At 49.3% G+C, this 19,068-nt stretch overlaps 1 protein-coding gene across 1 annotated transcript in view; it reads right to left on the bottom strand.

Annotated features, from left to right (window-relative positions):
* The window catches only part of RTN1 (reticulon 1), a 293,390-nt gene that overhangs the window by 61,257 nt on the left and 213,065 nt on the right, over nt 1-19,068 (bottom strand). The gene's annotated exons all lie outside the window — the stretch shown is intronic.

The following is a 19,068-nucleotide window of genomic DNA, read 5'->3' as shown; positions in this document are numbered from 1 at the left end:
AGCTGTGTGGATTACGCCGGAGCTTTGTTTGGGAGGGGTTAATAAAATGGTGAACGAGGCTTGTTGGTTTTATTTAAAATAAAGGATTTTTCGGTGTCTGTGTTTTATTCACTTTACTTACGGGTTGATCATGTCAGCTGTCACATAGACGCTGCCATGATCAAGCCTGGGGTTAATGGCGGTGGTCCCCCATCACCATTAACCCCTTGTATTACCTTGTCACCACTGCTACACGGTGGCAAGAAGAGCCGAGGACACGCCGGTGCTGCCGCATAATGCATGCGACAGTCCCGGGGCAGCTGCGGCTGATATTCTCGGCTGCCGGAGGGGGAGTGAGGCGGGGGACATTACCCCTGCCCCTCTCCCTCCCCAGCCTGAGAATACCGGGCCGCCGCTGTGTGCTTACCTCGGCTGGACGGTAAATATGCAGCGGAGCCCACGTGCTTTTTTTCCTATATTTCCGTTTTCTTTCTATGTGTGTTCTATGTGTCTGTGTCTATGTGTTCTATGTCTGTGATGTGTTCTGTGTCTGATGTGTGTGTGTTTACTCTGCACGACTTCCTGTTCCTGTAATGACATCACTTCCCTGCAAAACCGCAAGCAAGTGATGTACATTACCGGAGGTAAACCGCAAAATACCGCAGGGAATAACGCAGGAAAACGCAGTGAACCGCACAGAATTTGCTGCCTGCGTTATTCCCTGCGGGATTTCATGATTAACATTGAGTCAATGGAGTGAAATCCCGCAGCGATGTGCGGAAAAGAAGTGACATGCACTTGTTTTTGCTGCGGGATTCCCGCAGCAAAACATGCAGCTGTCAAATTCCGCCCAGTGCGCACAGGATTTTTTTTCTCCATAGGATTTGCTGGTGATTCACTGCAGAGATGTTATGAACATTTTCTGCAGCGAAACATGCAGCAAATCCGCGGCAAAATCCGCGAAAAATCCGGTAAGTGCGCACATAGCCTTATTTGAAAAAAAAATACAAAAATGCACACTCCTTCACCACGTTATTAACCCCGAAAACCCTGCAGGTCCGACAGAATCCACACGAGGTCCCACGGATATTCAGCTCTTCTACATCTGAAGATCACAGTGAGCGGCCATAGAGCACGCCCGCTCGCTGTGAGCTCCAGAGAATGGATGAGCTGTGCAATGAGCGGTGATGTCACTCAGGTCATTTGAGTTCACAGCTGGAAGTTCCCACGGTCCTTCACCTGTGATCGCAGGTAACCTGACCTCAGGTGGAGGCACTGAGTTCACAGACCTGCATCTCCTACCAGAAAATCGCATTTTTTTGGCCAAGAGATGCAGATTTGGTGCTGAAAATTTGACACCATATTCCTGCACCCAATCTACACCTCCTGGCAAAAAAACCCACGCTCTTTTTTACGCATTTTTTGCCGTGTTTTTTTGTTCTAGCTTTTTGCCGTGGTTTTGTGCCAGAGGGTGCACATTTGGTGCCAAAATCGTCTCCACCAGATTTCAGCACCAAATTTCCACCTCCTGGCAGAAATGTTTGTTTTTTTTTCATTTTTGGGCCAAGGGATGCAAATTTGGTGCTGAAATTTTTACAACATATTCCTGCATCCAATCTACACCTCCTGGCAAAAATATCTGTTTTATGACACATTTTTTTGCTGCGTTTTTTTGTTCCGGCTTTTTGCTGTGGTTTTGTGCCAGGAAGTGGACATTTGGTGCTGAAATCGTCTGCACCAGATTTCAGCACCAGATTTGCATTTTTTTTATTACTTTAAAAAAAACGACGTGCTGTCCCACCCTCCAATTTTCATCCCCAGCCATGATAAAGCCAGCTGGGGGCTGGTATTCTCAGCCCGCAGCCGCGTGGATCTGGACTTTTACAGTCCGGATCCGCTCAGCCCTATCCAGGAACATAAAGAGTCCCTGAGTTGTTTTGAAAATGTAAACTCTAAAATGTACTAATTATATATTTTGAGAATTAAAATTGCAGTAATGTGATAAAGGGGCGGCTGTCCTGCTCAGTGCATTAGCTAAGCCCTTTCCCTTCTTTGTCTAATCAGCGGAGTGATTGGGGGTCGATTTCCATTACTACCACCAATCCTTAGAATGAATAGGCCAAATACTATGCAAGCCAAGCAGCATTGCACCTGCGATATCGTAGTGTGCAAAGCCCGCCTAAGTCCTAGTTTAGTGATGGCAGGCGTCTATGAGACACCCCCTCACCACTAAGCTGTAAGTGAAAGTAAATAAACACAAACACATAAAAATTCTTTATTTGAAATAAAAGACAAAAAAAACCCCTCTTTCACCACTTTATTAACCCCTAAAACACCCAGGTCCGATGTAATCCACACAATGTCCCACGACGCATCCAGCTCTGCTACATCTGACAATCACAGAGAGCAGCCATAGAACACGACCGCTCTCTGTGAGGGTCAGGCCGCAAGTGAAGTGAGCCGCCGGGATCAGCAGTGACTCCAGCTGTCACTGCACATCACCTGACTGAAGTCACCGCTGATCTCGCGGTCACTTCAGACGCGGACGGATTTGCGGTAACAGCTGGAGGACTCCGCTGCATACTCACCTCTCCTCACTCCATGCAGCATCACTCGCTTCCTGTCTGTGTGCCAGCTGACCTGTGTGGAGCCGTGTGTACAGCGATGACGTCATACACTATACTCTACACAGATCAGCTAGCACACAGACAGGAGGACACCGCAATGCTGCAGGGGAACGGTGAGTATACCGTACTTATTCACTGCCCCCCGCACTGATGATGGTGCATGGGGGGCAGTGAATACATCCGCACGTGATCACTCCAGGCTGTAGTTGCCAGGGGTGATCACGCAGGCCAACACTTTAGTATGTGCGCATCCCCCACCCATCATCCCACCCACATGTCAGCGCCGGCTTCAGGACTGAGAAATGATGAGTGGGATGATGGGCGTGTATATGAAATGAGCGGGCCCACATGGTCAGGGTAGCGCTGCTACAGAATGCTCCTGCCTCTGATGACCCGCTCCACCACCACCGCACCCGCCTTCACCCACTCCACCACCACCGCATCCCAGCCATCGGATTATAAGACGCACCCCCCACTTTCCCCAAAAATTTTGTGGGAAAAAAGTCCGTTTTATAGTCTGAAAAATACGGTACCTTTTCATGGGACAACACTGAAGATCTGACCCTGTGATACATTGTACAGTGTCAGTGTGCAGCTTGTATAACAGTGGAAATTTGGTGCCCTCTAAATATCACCACACAGCCAATAATGTCTAAATCGCTGGCAACAAAAGTGAGTACAACCCTAAGCAAAAATGGCCCAATTGTGTCCAAAGTGTCAATATTTTGTGTGGCCACCATTATTTCAAGCACGGCCTTAGCTCTCTTGGGCATGGAGGTCACTAGAGATTCACAGGAACCACTGGAACATCTTCCATTTTCCATGATGACATCACAGAGCTGGTGGATGTTATAGACCTTGCGCTCCTCCACCCTCCGTTTGAGGAGGCTCCACAGATGCTCAATAGGGTTTAGGTCTGCAGACACTTGGCCAATCCAGCACCTTTACCCTCAGTTTCTGTAGTAAGGCAGTGGTCATCTTGGAGGTGTTTGGGGTCATTATCATGTTGGAATATGAAGGGAGGGAATCATGCTCTACTTCAGTATGTCACAGTACATGTTGGTATTCATGGTTCCCTCAATGAACTGTAGCCCCCACACCCGGCAGCACTCATGTAGCCCCAAACCATGACCTTCCCACCACCATGCCTGACTGTAAGCAGAACACACTTGTCTTTGTGCTCCTCACCAGAATGTCGACGCTTGACACCATCTGAACCAAATCAGTTTTTCTTGGTCTTATCAGACCACAAAAAATTATTCCAGTATTCCATGTCCTTAGTCTACTTATTTTCAGCAAATTGCGAGCTTTCTTGTGCATCTTTAGAAGAGGCTGGGATGACAGCCATGCAGCCCAATTTGATGCAGTGTGCGGCATATGGTCTAAGCACTGACAGGCGGACTCTCCACCCGTGTAACCTCTGCAGCAATGCTGGCAGAACTCATATGTCTATTTTAAAAAGACTAACTCTGGAATGACACTGAGCACGTGCACTCAAGTTTTTGGGTCAATCATGGCGAGGCCTGTTCTGTGTGGAACCTGTCTTGTTAAACCACTGTATTGTCTTGGCCACCATGCTGCAGCTCAATTTCAGGCTGTTGGAAATCTTCTTATAGCCTCGGCCATCTTTATGTAGAGCAATATTTTTTTTTTCAGATCCTCAGAGAATTCTTTGCTATGAGGTGTCACTTTATGCTATGAGGTACCACTTTAAACTTTCAGTAAGGGAGAAAAATGGGTACAATTTGGCCATTTTTACTTAGGGGGTGTACTCACTTTTGTTGCCAGCGGTTTAGACATTAATGGATGTGTGTTTGGTTATTTAGAGGGCACCAAATTTACACTGCTATACAAGCTGTACACTGACTACTTTACAAAGTGTCATTGTCACGATGAATATGGGATAGCGGGGGACCAGGGCTCCTAGGCTGTCCCTGAAGCGAGGGGGCCCTATTTTAACCTCGGGGATAGTCCTTATGGTGGAGAGACTTGAGTCTCCTTCCTGGCCATGCTCCTGACCAGTCTTGATCTGATTCCCCATCCTCCTTCCCCAATGGAGGTGCGGGACAGGAGTGCGATGAAACCCACAGAAAAAGACAGGGTAAAACTGAAACTCTGTCACACAAGATGTACACTCAAAGGCAAAGACAATAATAGGTTCAGGAGGGAAATCAAGAGCAGGAAGGAATCTACAAAACAACAGGGGTAAACTCCACAACCGCACCAAGCAATGAGCATAACTTTCACCAGTAAGTCTGGGACACCACACCTCACAGATCAAGATAGAATAAACTATAGCTGGCATGGGTGGAAGGCTTCAACCAGTATAAATAGGAGGGGAGCAGATGTGATAGGCCTTTCCACAACATGTGACCAAAGGAGCAAGCAGACAAGCTGAGATTACTTCTTGCTAGCATGCCTATGAATGAGCACACAGCTGGTCAAAGTCCATTTCTGCCTGTATTCATCCCAGACACCAAAGACACTAACATGTGGAGTGTCAGAATCTGCAATCTGAACAGCATCCAACGCCGCCATGACAGTCAGCAAAGTTTGTGCAAAACTCTGTGTGACAGTCATATATTCAGTGAAAATTAATATGAAAGATGAAAAGATATAATAAAATATTTACAAAAATGTGAGGGGAGTCCTTGCTTTTGTGATATATTGTACTGTATATATCTATCTATCTACTATTGCACATTTTCGCATGTGTATTAAGTGCTTTTACATTCATATACACTGCCAAGCAAAAGGATAACAATGTTTTTAACTTTTCACTTTCAGGCTCCATATCTCACCATCCACTACGGCTTTGAGCCTGACACTACCTTCAGTTACAGACACTAATATTGGCTATCTCATATATAAATTTGACTTGCAATTATTTATCATATGATTAGTTATGCAGATTCTTGTCATGTCACTGCATTGTTACTGTTTTGCTCCTAAATATCTACATTTTGATTTTTATTATTTATTTTTGTTAGTATTTAGTAAATCCACTCCTGGCTTTCAACACTGCCTGAATCTTTCAGATCAGATTAATAGAAGTCTCAACTGAAATCTGATCCCACGGCTCTTCTATACGTTCCCAGTGTTGGTGTATACTGGTCGCCTCACTTGGGTATGTATACAGATTTCTCTTCAATTCTACCCATTAGTGTTCGATTTGGTTGAGGTCTGGGGACTGTGGGAGCCAATCCAGCACCTCTACTTCATTGTCATTAAACTATTTCTTCGCCAGTCTCGATGTATGCTTCAGGTCATTGTCCTGCTGGATGTCATCAGTGACAGACAGTCATCTTGTTTCTGGCAATAAAAGGTCACAGTGTTTGGCAGTGCAAAATTCTCCCTGACTTTAAGGCGGGCTTTGCACGTTGCGACATCGCAAGCCGATGCTGCGATGCCGCACGCGATAGTCCCCACCCCCGTCGCAGGTACGATATCTTGTGATAGCTGGCGTAGCGAAAATTATCGCTACGCCAGCTTCACATGCACTCACCTGCCCTGCGACCGTCGCTCTGGCCGGCGACCCGCCTCCTTCCTAAGGGGGCGGGTCATGCGGCGTCATAGCGACGTCACACGGCAGACGGCCAATAGCAGCGGAGGGGCGGAGATGAGCAGGATGTTTCTTCCTTCCGCATAGCCGCCGGCGGCAGGTAAGGAGATGTTCCTCGCTCCTGCGGCTTTACACACAGCGATGTGTGCTGCCGCAGGAACGAGGAACAACATCGTACCTGTCGCGGCAGCGTAATTATGAAAAAGTCGGAGCTTGCACCGATGATACGATAACGACGCTTTTGCGCTCGTTAATCGTATCATCTAGGATTTACACACAACGATGTCAAAAGTGACGCTGGATGTGCGTCACTTTCGATTTGACCCCACTGACATCGCACGTGCGATGTTGCAACGTGCAAAGCCGCCCTAAGACCGAGCGGAGACCACCTTCCATCCAGCTGCTGATTATCAGCATTCTTTTGGTGCTTACATACTGCCATCTTTCCTGGACTGGTGCTGGTGATATTATTCAGTTTATTCAAAGTCTGGATGCAAGCAAGTGGCTTGTACTCAGCTGTGGTATTGTTTCTGAAACTTTTCTGAACTTCTGATTCATCTGTAGACAAGTAGTTCCTGCATTTTCCTCCTTGTTGTCTTCTTTAGTTTTTAGTGGGTTTGACAAAGAGCTCATCCCACCCATTCCCTATTTAGGCTCCAGCACTAGGGATACCTAGGGTCAGGTATCCGGCTCAGCGCATAGGTGCGCAACCTATCTATGGTAGTGAGGTACCCTATGGACCAGTAGTAGGTTTGGGCAGGGGTCACAGTCTCCCTCTTCATCAGACACAGGGTTTCCCTTCCCTTTTGCCATTCGATTGGCACTTCCCCATACCTAGCGTGACATTGCCTCTCTGACTAGTCTACAGCACCGCTCAGTCCATGGCGATTTTCTCTGAAAATCCACAATTTTTCAGAATCAAACATACCTGACTAAGATAATACATCCCATGCCTGATACATGCCGCACACAGACTGGCCTGCATGAATCAGCTTTCAGATATTTTGGATCTGATGGTGCTGGTGTAATTACTTTGAAAATCAATGTCAGAAAGTCTATATAGTCCTGACATTAAAATGAGCATTTAATGAGTCGAGCTGAAAAGTGAGTGCTTATGAGTCACCCAGCCAACAGCAGCAGCAAGGGGGACCCTGAGAGGCTGTAAATCAGGCGATGTAGGTGGAGATTCAGCAGCAGCAGGGAGGAGGAGCGCTCAGGAGATATATCCAATTGGATAAGATTGAATTTAAACTTTCAAAAAGGATTAAAGAGTTATTTTGACATGGATTGTTGAAATAAATACATCAGTCTCATCAGGTCTGATATCTATTTATTCGTGTATGAAATTTATAATGTGAAATCTGGTGAACGATGATCTTTAAAGGAGACCTGCCTTCACCTCTGACTGTTGAAGTAAATACTTGTATTCATCATATAATAACAATTCTGATCTTTATTTCTTAAAATACTACTTTGTATTGTTCATTTTATTCCTCCTAGAAATTTATTAATAACTTGACAACTGGGTGTATTCAGTTGGGTGTCTGTATATACTCTAAAGCCCTGTGCCCACGCTGCGGATTTTGACGTGGATTTTCAGAAATCTGCATGTGTGGCGCCCCTGAGGCTTCCGTCGCCACAGGTCATTGCACCCCATCTGCGGTGTGATGCCCCATTCTGGGAGAGGAAGAGGGTGAACTCCGGTTTCCTGGTAAATTCACACTACACCCATTGCTAGGGACACACAGGACCAGGGAAAGTGGCAGGCAACCCTCTCATGCTGCATGCTGAGAGGGGCTGTAAGACCCATCCCTGCTCCCATAGGGTGGTAGCTTAGCAACTGGGGAGGTGGGAGGAGCCATCTGAGAGTAGATAGAGAAGGGAAGGTCAAGTTTAGTTAGTTCGCTCAGGGAGTGGGAGAGTGAGGAGTGAGCATGTAGAAGACAAGAAAGGATCGCAGGGCCACGGGTAGTCCTGGAAGGTGCCACGAGCAGTCCTTGTTGGGTACCGCTGCCGAGGGCCCAGAGGCGCTACGGGTAGCTACAGGCTGCGGTGGCCCGTTCCACAGCGACATCAGTGGAGCGATCAGCTGCGACAGGGGACGGTCCCTAGATACTGAAGGAGTGAAAAGACAGTCTCCAGACAGTAAAAACCGAGGCCCAGGGAATTGCAAGCTCCCAGGGCCAGAACCCAGAGCAGATCTTCAGAAAAGGGGTAATCAGCCGACAGGTGACCCCCCAGCCTGGAGGCTGTAATGGAGGCCAAGCCAAGTCCATCTACCTAAGGCGAGGCTAGTGAAGTCAGCAGAAGAAGGGACACTAAAGAGAGGGAACCGGATTTCACGCTCGGAATCACCCAGAAGGCGGAGGTCCCTGACAGTGGTCCCAGCAGTCTGAGGGTCCCTGCAAGTGTGACAGAAACTGTGAGTAAAAGAACTAGAACTGCACCTTTGGACTCGTCTCTGTTAATCTACCTGCATAGACACTTACAAGCACCAACTGTGCCCCGGGCTTTGCTCCACCTGTGGGGAGCAGTCCCATCATTGCTGCCACAACATCATCCCGGAGGCTTCACACAGCAGCGGCGGCTCAGTAGCCGCATACCACAGGTGGCGTCACGAACACAAACATTAACAAGCAAGCCACATAAACTACTGACACCCACCAGGGCCACGGAGCCGGGCCCAGCCACCACTGACTACCACCGGACTAGTCCGGCCCGGCACCGGGTGTCCCATAGCCCTGGGGCGGGCGAGTCAATTTTGGCGTCACGAACAGGATTTCGTGCCCGGTCCAACCGGGTACTGTGCGCCTGAAGAACTGTGTAAAAGACTGTGTACTTTACTGAGAAACCGCCGCCATTAGCGCTGCTGAGAGCGGGAAGAAGGGGGGCGTGAAAGAAGAAAGGGCGCGAAGAGAAGCCCCGCCCCCTTGTCCAAGAAAAGAGCGCGAAGCGGTGTCCGCCATAGAAAGTGAAAGAAAAAGAAGTGGTGACCAAATAAGCTGGCCGGCTGGCAGAAACAGCTTAACGCCCGACCAACAGATAAAGAAAAAGAAAATGTACCTGATACTAAGTGGAGCGGTACCGGCCGTGATGAGCTGGGCGCCAGTCTGGCGCCAGTTGCTAGTACAGCCTCCGGCCCCGCCTCCAAGAAGGAAAAGGGAGCAGCCGAGTGGCGTGGTCGAGCACTCGAGCAGCGTTCCAGGCAGCATTTCCCGGGCCGGAAGCATGGCGGAGGAGCTGCAGCGAGGTGCACCAGGGACCGGCGGAGAGGACCCCGAGCTGGACCTGCTGAGAGAGGAAGTGCGAGCCCTGACCCGGAGGCTGAGCAGCGTGGGGGTGGAAGCGGACCGGTGGAGAGGGACCCCGCTGATACCGGAAGGCCTGGGCCGGTGGATGGATGCCGCGGAGCAGCAAGAGGTTGAGCCAACTGAAACCCTGATCCGTCCGGACCCATGGCCCCGCCACGCGCCCCTGACCAGTCACTTCACCGACCCTCTGGCCTCCCCCGCCGGACCCGCGGAAGCCCGGTGGGGCACCGGAGGCCTGCCTGAGACCCCCGCAGACGGAGCCTGGGGAGGGGTGGACCCAGAACAACCAGCGGGCCCTTTGCCGAGTCCCCCTGTGAACCTCCTGGGAATGGCATCCCCGGGAGTGAACTGGGACGCCGTGCCCATAGAAACCAAGGGACTGCAGCGGCCGCTGCGCCCCAAGGCGACTCCCCAGGCCAACGAGCTGACGTGCCAAAGGCTGGTGGTCGAGTACCGGCAGGAGCGGGAACTCCGGGAGGAGAAAAGGAGGGCCCGGGAAGTCGCCAATCTGGCTTCCAAAGAAGAGGTCAGGAAGGCCCTGAAGGGAGCTGAGTGCCCAGTGAAACGGGGCACTGTTGTAGATTTCCGGCAGAAAGGTGGCTGGGGCTTCATCCGGGAGCCTGGCCTGGGCAAGGACGTGTTTGTAGCACGGAGAGACATTGAGGAGCACCTGCCCAGAGGCCACCCAGGCCGCGACGCCAAGCTGGGTGATGAGGTGGAGTATACCCGGCTGATGGGGGACCGCGGGTGGTATGCGCTGCATGTGCGCATTGTGCAGGGAGAAGCGGCCCCAGGAGAGCCAGAGTGGCGCCGCACAGCACAAGAGCGTAGCATCTCCCCAGGCAGCAGCGCCACCCCCAGACAGACCCAGGCCGCAGAACATTGCAGCCGGCCCGCCACCGTTGCCCAGGAGACGCAAACCAGGATCTCCATGGCGTGCGTGATGCAGGGTGCCCGGCCGAAGCAGGGCCCTAGAGACCACAGCAATAGCCCCCTGCAGACAAGCAGCCCTCTGCAGCGGCGCCGTGCCACGCCTATAGGCAGCCCCACTCCAACCCAGGCTGCAGGACAACGCAGGAGGTCAGGGACCAGTGCTCAAGGGACCCAGACGATGATCTCATCAGCGGACCTGCTGCCAAGAGCCGTGCCGGAGTGGGATCCTGACATCTATCCTAGAGAGTAAGGAGGATGAAGAGCTGCCAAACTGTAAATAGCCCCTGTCTGCCCCTTATTCTTTTTGAAGAAGTCCCTCGTGTTTTGCCCTTGCTTCTTTTCGAAGACGACACCCCTTCCTACTGTGCTGTCCCTGATTCTTTTTGAAGATGTCACCCCCCCTGTTATGTGCTACCGGGCCACTGAACTGGAGTGTGGGCCCCGGTGAATGGTTAGGTGTCATGTCATGCCAGGCCACTGGACTTGGTGGCTGGTGTGTGAAGTATGTGTTTTATGTTTTACCAGGCCATTGGACTTAATGGCTGGTATGTTGGTGTTATGTCTGATGCAACCAGGCCATTGGACTTAATGGCTGGTCGAAGATGTTACTTTGATTGTTTGAAACGAACTGCCGGGCTGCTGGACTTGTTGTAGCCAGAAATGTATAAAGTTGCACCTGTTGTGCCCCCTACCAGAATTATGGGGGAAGTGCCCAAACTGTGCAATGAACTGAAAGTGCACCCATAGTTTCTTTATAAGAAGTTTGCAACGTTAAAGTGATTATGCCTCCCATAAAGGGAAGAAATGTTTTACAGGTTATGTTATTGCATACAAAAATGTTTTTGCAGTGTCTCCCATTTGTTTTTGTTGTTTTTCAGCCCGAGGACGTGCTGGGATTTGCTGTGGGGGAGTGTGGCGCCCCTGAGGCTTCCGTCGCCACAGGTCATTGCACCCCATCTGCGGTGTGATGCCCCATTCTGGGAGAGGAAGAGGGTGAACTCCGGTTTCCTGGTAAATTCACACTACACCCATTGCTAGGGACACACAGGACCAGGGAAAGTGGCAGGCAACCCTCTCATGCTGCATGCTGAGAGGGGCTGTAAGACCCATCCCTGCTCCCATAGGGTGGTAGCTTAGCAACTGGGGAGGTGGGAGGAGCCATCTGAGAGTAGATAGAGAAGGGAAGGTCAAGTTTAGTTAGTTCGCTCAGGGAGTGGGAGAGTGAGGAGTGAGCATGTAGAAGACAAGAAAGGATCGCAGGGCCACGGGTAGTCCTGGAAGGTGCCACGAGCAGTCCTTGTTGGGTACCGCTGCCGAGGGCCCAGAGGCGCTACGGGTAGCTACAGGCTGCGGTGGCCCGTTCCACAGCGACATCAGTGGAGCGATCAGCTGCGACAGGGGACGGTCCCTAGATACTGAAGGAGTGAAAAGACAGTCTCCAGACAGTAAAAACCGAGGCCCAGGGAATTGCAAGCTCCCAGGGCCAGAACCCAGAGCAGATCTTCAGAAAAGGGGTAATCAGCCGACAGGTGACCCCCCAGCCTGGAGGCTGTAATGGAGGCCAAGCCAAGTCCATCTACCTAAGGCGAGGCTAGTGAAGTCAGCAGAAGAAGGGACACTAAAGAGAGGGAACCGGATTTCACGCTCGGAATCACCCAGAAGGCGGAGGTCCCTGACAGTGGTCCCAGCAGTCTGAGGGTCCCTGCAAGTGTGACAGAAACTGTGAGTAAAAGAACTAGAACTGCACCTTTGGACTCGTCTCTGTTAATCTACCTGCATAGACACTTACAAGCACCAACTGTGCCCCGGGCTTTGCTCCACCTGTGGGGAGCAGTCCCATCATTGCTGCCACAACATCATCCCGGAGGCTTCACACAGCAGCGGCGGCTCAGTAGCCGCATACCACAGGTGGCGTCACGAACACAAACATTAACAAGCAAGCCACATAAACTACTGACACCCACCAGGGCCACGGAGCCGGGCCCAGCCACCACTGACTACCACCGGACTAGTCCGGCCCGGCACCGGGTGTCCCATAGCCCTGGGGCGGGCGAGTCACATGTCCATTATGAAACCAGCAAAGTCTATGAGAATTCAGAAGTGCTGTGCCCACGTTGAGTATTTTTCCCTTGCGTATTTGGTGCAGATTTTTTTTTCTGCACCAAATCTGCCCCATATTCACAAAGGAAAAATAATCAACATGGGCATAGCACTTCTGAATTCTCATACACTTTGCTGGCTTCACAATGGACATGCAGATTTTGCTGCAGATTTCTGAAAATACCCGTCAAAGCTGGTTTTATGAGCGGCGAGAAACGACTCCCGATAGGCAAGGTGTTTGCCAATGGGCGGTGGTTCAATAACCTGTTTAGACTGGCAGTCTGAGCTTCAGCTGTGGACTGAACGATCAATAATAGATTGTTCTGCAGCGCGCATAGGCTGATATTGTTCTTGTTAGCACGTCCTGTTTACACAGCGCAATGTGCTGCTGAGAACAATGTTTTTACCAATGGGCGGTGGTTCAATAACCTGTTTACACTGGTAGTCTGAGGTTCAGCTGTGGACTGAGCGATCAATAGATTGTACTGCAGCGCACATAGGCTGATATTGTTCTCGGCAGCACGTCCTGTTTACACAGCGCAATGTGCTGCTGAGAACAATGATCATTTAATCAAGGCAAGAGATAATTTAACCTTTTTCCAACTCTGCAGTGGCCTCACCACATTTACCCAAAAAAGTGTGTGGGGCTTAGGCTAGTTTCACACTTGCGTTCAGCGCATTCCGTCACTATGGAGAATAGCGCAGTCCGTTAACGGACTGCGCTATTCTCCATAGCGTTGTATGGACGACGCACTGTAACGCAAGTGTCTGTGTTGCATCCGCTGGACGACGCAGCGTCGTTATTTTGACGCTGCGTCGGGCGGATGGAACGCTGCATGTAGCGTTTTTCTGCGCTTGGCGGAGTGTCAAAAAAACGCAACCTGCAGGAATCCGTTAAGCGTCCGTTGTTTTTATAATGGACGCCTATGGTGGCGGATTCCGTTAGAATGCGTCATTTGACGGATTCCGTTAACGCAGCTGTCTTTACACAACTGCGCATGCTCAGATGTGTAAAGTTAAGGAAAAAAACTACAACGGATTGCGTTATTTTGTACGATCTGTAGCATGCGTTGTGCCACTATATGCAACGCATCCGTTGCATGCGTCACACAACGCAATGCTACGGATCCCGTCCAACGCAAGTGTGAAACTAGCCTTACAAGCATGGTCACTCTAGCACAACAGATGTACTGTAATTTACCTACATTTTCTTGGAAATCTGTTAGTTCATAGCTGGAGTAAGATATGCTTACTAAAGTGAACCTGTCTCTGCTATTTAATCTGCGAGCAGCATAATATAGGAGCAGAGAACCTGATTCATTTGCTCAGCAGCTTGCCCTAGTTTTAAAACAATCAGTGTTTTATCAGCAGGAAATTATCACTGCAGAACTTGGTGTCACATGCCATGCAGTCCAGCTAATAAGTATAACCCTGCCCCCTCCACTGATTGATAGATCGATTACAATGTACACAGATATCTGCCAATCAGGGGTGTGGGCGGGGCTATACACAGCTCAGCATTTTGAGCACTACTAGATCTACAGCAGTGAAAACAGGGATTTTATCAATACTACAGCAAGCAGCCCAGTAAGTGACACATCACTGGAATCAAAGTCTCTGCCTCTACATTATGCTGCTCTCAGATTCCCTGGTAAAAACCTGTCAGCAGATTCCCTTTAATAAATTTGGCACATGTTTCATCTTGTGTAACACTGGATATTGAAATTCCAGTCTTAAATTTATTCCCCCAAATGAACGACGACGACACATTAAAATGATGCCTTATTTATATTTGGTAAAGTAGCCTTAGATATATTTGTGTTTGCCTTACAGAATCAATTTTCTTGAAAAATTACAGTGATTACGGCTCAGTCCTGAAACAGAATAGAAGGCATTAAAGCAAAGTCTCAAAATGTTTGCAGAAATGATAGTCGGCACTGGAAGAAAATGTAAGACACTTTACATCCCACTCATTGTCTCCGAGAGGCTCTTGCAGATGCATGCTGCTGCCTTGTGGCCAAGTCCTGAATCTGTTCCTGCTGGCTGCAAAAATGGTGACGGCCTCACATTCATTGTTACTATATTCTATATGCAAACCCGAAAAACAATAATTTCATAAATTTACACAGGACTGAAATCCAATCCGTCGGTCAGTCATAATATGCAAATATCGATTCCTCCAGATCAAAAGCTATCTTTAATGCTGAATATAATGTTATAGGTTGGACTTGTGTCTGCTTTCAATTTTAAAACTATAAAACTGTGAATATTGTACTTGTACATTAAAAGGGGCATTTTATATTTTTATATGGGTATTTTTAATTTCATAAGTCAATGCTCGTGGCCTAAAATTCCGGCCACCTCTGGAGTGTCACAAGGAGTTTTGTACAAACTTTGCCGACTGTCATGGCGGCGATGGGTTCTGTTCAGATTGCAAATTCTGACACTCCGCTCAATGGTTTCCCTGGTGTCTGGGATCAACAGAGGCAGACTCAGGTGTTGACCTGCTGTGTGATGATTCATAGGCAGGCTAGCAAGTGTTAATCTCTGCTCATCTGCTTGCTCCTTTAATCACATGTTGTGGGTGCTCCCCACCTATTTATGCTGGTTGAAGCCTTCTATCCATGCCAGCTATAGTTTATTCTATGTTAGTCTGTAAGGTATGGTGTCCCAGACTCTCTGGTGAAAGTTGTGCTTAATTTGTGCTTATTGCTTGGAGCGGTTGTGGAGTTTACTCCTGTTGTTTTGTAGCTTCCTTCCTACTCTTGTTTTTCCCTCCTGAATATGTTATTCTCTTTAAAAATGTGTGTGCATATGGTGTGACAGAGGTTTGGTTTTGCCTTGTCTTGCCTGTCCGGGGGGAGAGGGAATCAGACCAGGACTGGTCAGGAACCGGACCAGGAAGGAGACTCAGGCCTCTCTACCATCAGGAATACCCCTCAGATTAGGGATAGTGTGACGCCCTGGCAGGGCCAGGTAGTCACAAATAGGCCCCTACACTACACCTTTCCCTCACAGGTGACATCAGCCAACCTTTAAAACCCTAGTCACCCCCCTCAGGGCTAGATGGACACACCAGGGGGCGGAACCAGGCAGTTGGAAGACGCCCACCAAGGAGTCTAGACAGCCCGGGGATGGGAAAGTAGTCAGACAAGTGTTAGAGTTCAAGTTGTAGAGGAGTGTGGGCTGGAGCTGTGTGCAGCTCCAGCAGAGGCGAATACCCCAAATTAAACGGTGCCAGGGTAGGAGCCCTGGTGCCTTTGCTAGGAGGCAGATGGCGGTCTCCGTCTGCAGGAGCCGGGAAGACGGCTCGGTGGAGCCGAGGTGGACTGGGACAGGGTAGTGGCCCGCCGGTACCGACCCGGGGAACAGACTCGGAAACCGGAGCACACAGTGGGTTACTCGGACCCTGAAAACGGGACCAGAAGAGACTGGAACCGGTTAATTTATCGATTGAGGCCAGGACTAGATGTCCTGTCCCACCCAAAGTCCCTATTAGAAGACAACAGCCCACCGAGGGGGATAGAAGGCCACCGCCAGGGCTCAGAGATCCCACGGGCCAGCGTCTGCGGGCAAGGGCTCCTTAGGCCACATCCAGCCAGGAGCGGACTCCTGAAGTTGCAAGCACAGGCAGTCCACCATTTCACAAAGGTGCAGGAGAAAGACAGAGACCACCAGCCGGGTGGGGGATCAGAAGAACGCAGCCGGCTGCGGGCACCGACCACCATCACCTTGGTTTACCAGAGACTCGTGTGTTTCCTTCAATAGTGAGTACACCAGCACCCTGCGGTCGCCCATCTCCCTGCACCACAGAACCTCCAATGGGTCCCGGGGCCACCATCCCTGCCCACGGAGGGGTTAACAACTTGCTGCATAACATCTCCCCCGGGTGCCCCGTAGCTGCAGCGGTGGTGTCCAACTTCACCACACACTGTGGGTGGCGTCACGAACTTAGTACGGCTCAGCCCGTACATATACGTCCTACGTCCACCACTACAATTCCCCATTTTGATTGAAGTGACCGCGAGACCCCTGGGTCCGGAGACCCTCGAGCCACCCACAGAAGGTCCGGATCATAGGCCCCCTAGCTTAAGGGTCAGGTTAGGAACCCTGGTTCTTCACTATCCCATATTCCTCATGACATGGAGTCTGCCATAGGGGCTGGTTTCCTAGGGAAGGTTGCGCCTCCTCCTACTTGTTATGCTGTGCTCATTGAGAAAGAGTTTTCCTTGTTTCATGTGCCCCTCTGTTCCACAGTTTTAAAAGTACAAATTTTCCCTTAAACCAACTGGCTCTATACTACAGAACTACTCTGTCTATGGCCGTGTTGTGATTGTCCAGAATAGGAAAAGAAAAAGGAAACTCCTACTTAGAAGTTTTGTGGTACATGCTCAGTTGGTTGAAGGGACCATTCACATCTTTTTTTCATGGGGGCATAAGCCTGGAACCAAGGAGCACAAAAGAAAACAAAAAATAATGTTTTAAAATCAGTTCAGTAGTGGAAATAGGAGGAGGTTACACATTAAAAAAAGCACAAAGCGTAATAAACAAATAGTGTTCCTTAAATGTATTTAATGAAACCATTCTATATAATGGTTGGTAAAGAGTCCGTGACCTTTACTGCCCAGATCACGGTCAGTCCACATCAATGTTATACTGTAAGATATAAGGATACAATGCAGAGCTCCCTTAGTCAAATATTAAATGGGTTGTGCACTGCTAGGACAACCCCTTCTCATACCCAGTGTTTGGCCCAATTGAAATAAAAACGCTTATACTAATCTCCTGTGCTGGCGGTGGTTACAGCGGTGGTTACAGCGGTGGTTACAGCGGTGCCGGCACTTGTGTTCTTACAGGTCACGTGAGTGTTATGATCCGGAACCATGGAAGACCACCACAAATCATTGGTAAAAGGTGACAAGAGCATTGGCAACTAATCTGGCCATCATCCTCTTACTAACCATCAACACTAGAAGTAGCCGAGGGGTGAACTAACATCCTGTGCACCGCGAACCCAGCCGGAGAACTAGCTATCCTAAAGGAAGGAAAGATGAATAACTCTCTGCCTCAGAAAATAGATAAAGAATAGCAAGCCCCCCACATTCAAAGACTGCAGTGATATAGGAAAAACAATACACAGATAGATGATAGGATTAGCAAAAGGTGAGGCCCTCACTGACTGAAATAGGAAAGGACAGGAAAGGGGCTGATGGTGGCCAGAGAAAAACCCTGCAAAAATCCAAATTCCTGATAGTACAAAAAGGCCCTCAGATCGCACGATCTGCACTCCGTCCTATACCAGGCGCTCTTGTCATACCAATGAACAGAAAACAAGAATCATTACAAATTCAAAAAGCCACAAACACATGGACATAAAGGAGCTATACGCCAAACATAACTGCAGGGAGTTTCCCAGCTAAGCAACTGAGAGGGAAAATCCCTGCATGCAAATAAACTGAAAACAACCACAGCAAATGACAAACTCAGATAAGAGTAAAAGAACCAAACAACAAATAAAGAGCAAAGCACTTATCTGGGGTAGATGTGGTGTGGAGCAGAATGAAGCAGGCTGGTGAACAAAGAACAACTGACATCCGGCATAGCCTGCTATCAGACCAGGATTTAAATAAGCAGAGAGTTAGCAATGGAAACGCCCATTGCTGAACACACCTGGTCTATGTCCAAACCATTCCTGGCCACAAGAGGGAGCCTCCCAGCAGCCAAAGCATAACGGACATTCACAACACGTCAGGTTGTGACGTCATGTGAGCCCCATGCCCAACTACCACCGGCTTCACTGCCGCCTACTAACTGTTGATTACTCATACATCTGAATGCGGGGAAAGAGAGGCGATTGGACACAGGCATGTGTGATGTCACATCCTCATGTGACCCACGAGAACACAAGCGCTGGCACCGCTATAACCTCGCTGGTATGTGAGGTTTGTATAAGCGTTTTTATTTTAATTGGGCCAAACATTGAGATTTTCACATAATTCGCCTATTGTCATGTCGGGTTCTGTTCAAACTACAGATACTTACACTCCGCCTGATAACTCCTCTGGTGTCTGTGATCTAAGCAGGCAGACTCGGGTGCCGACCCTCTGACTGCTAATTCAGAGGCAGGCTAGCAGGAGTTAATCTTTGCTGATGTGCTTGTTAGGCTCCTTTGATCACCTGGTCTGGGGGAGCTAATCACCTCTGCTCCCCTCTTATACATGCTGGCTAAATCTTTCCATCTATGCCAGCTACAGTTTATCTTAGTTGGTCTGGGGAGGTGTGGTGACCCAGACTAACTGGTGTGATACCTGTTGCTGTGTGTGGTTGTGAAGTTAAGCCTTGTTGCCTTTTTGTTGCTACCCTCCTGCTCTTGCTTTTCTCCTGAGACTCTTTTTGTCCATTCCTCTGTATGTGCAGTGTATTAGAGTTTTGATTTTTCCCTTGTCTGTCCTGATCTGTTTACCATCTCAGTCTTGCCGCGTCCCTTAGAGTATTTCTCAGGAGTATAGTAAAGCATGGGACTCTAGCGTCTCCACCATTTAGTGTAATCCAGAGG

The sequence above is a fragment of the Anomaloglossus baeobatrachus genome, chromosome 12 (assembly GCF_048569485.1).
Source record: "Anomaloglossus baeobatrachus isolate aAnoBae1 chromosome 12, aAnoBae1.hap1, whole genome shotgun sequence".
Taxonomy (NCBI): Eukaryota; Metazoa; Chordata; class Amphibia; order Anura; family Aromobatidae; genus Anomaloglossus; species Anomaloglossus baeobatrachus.
The sequence above is the reverse complement of the archived record's forward strand: the minus strand, read 5'-3'. Positions and strand labels throughout refer to the sequence as shown.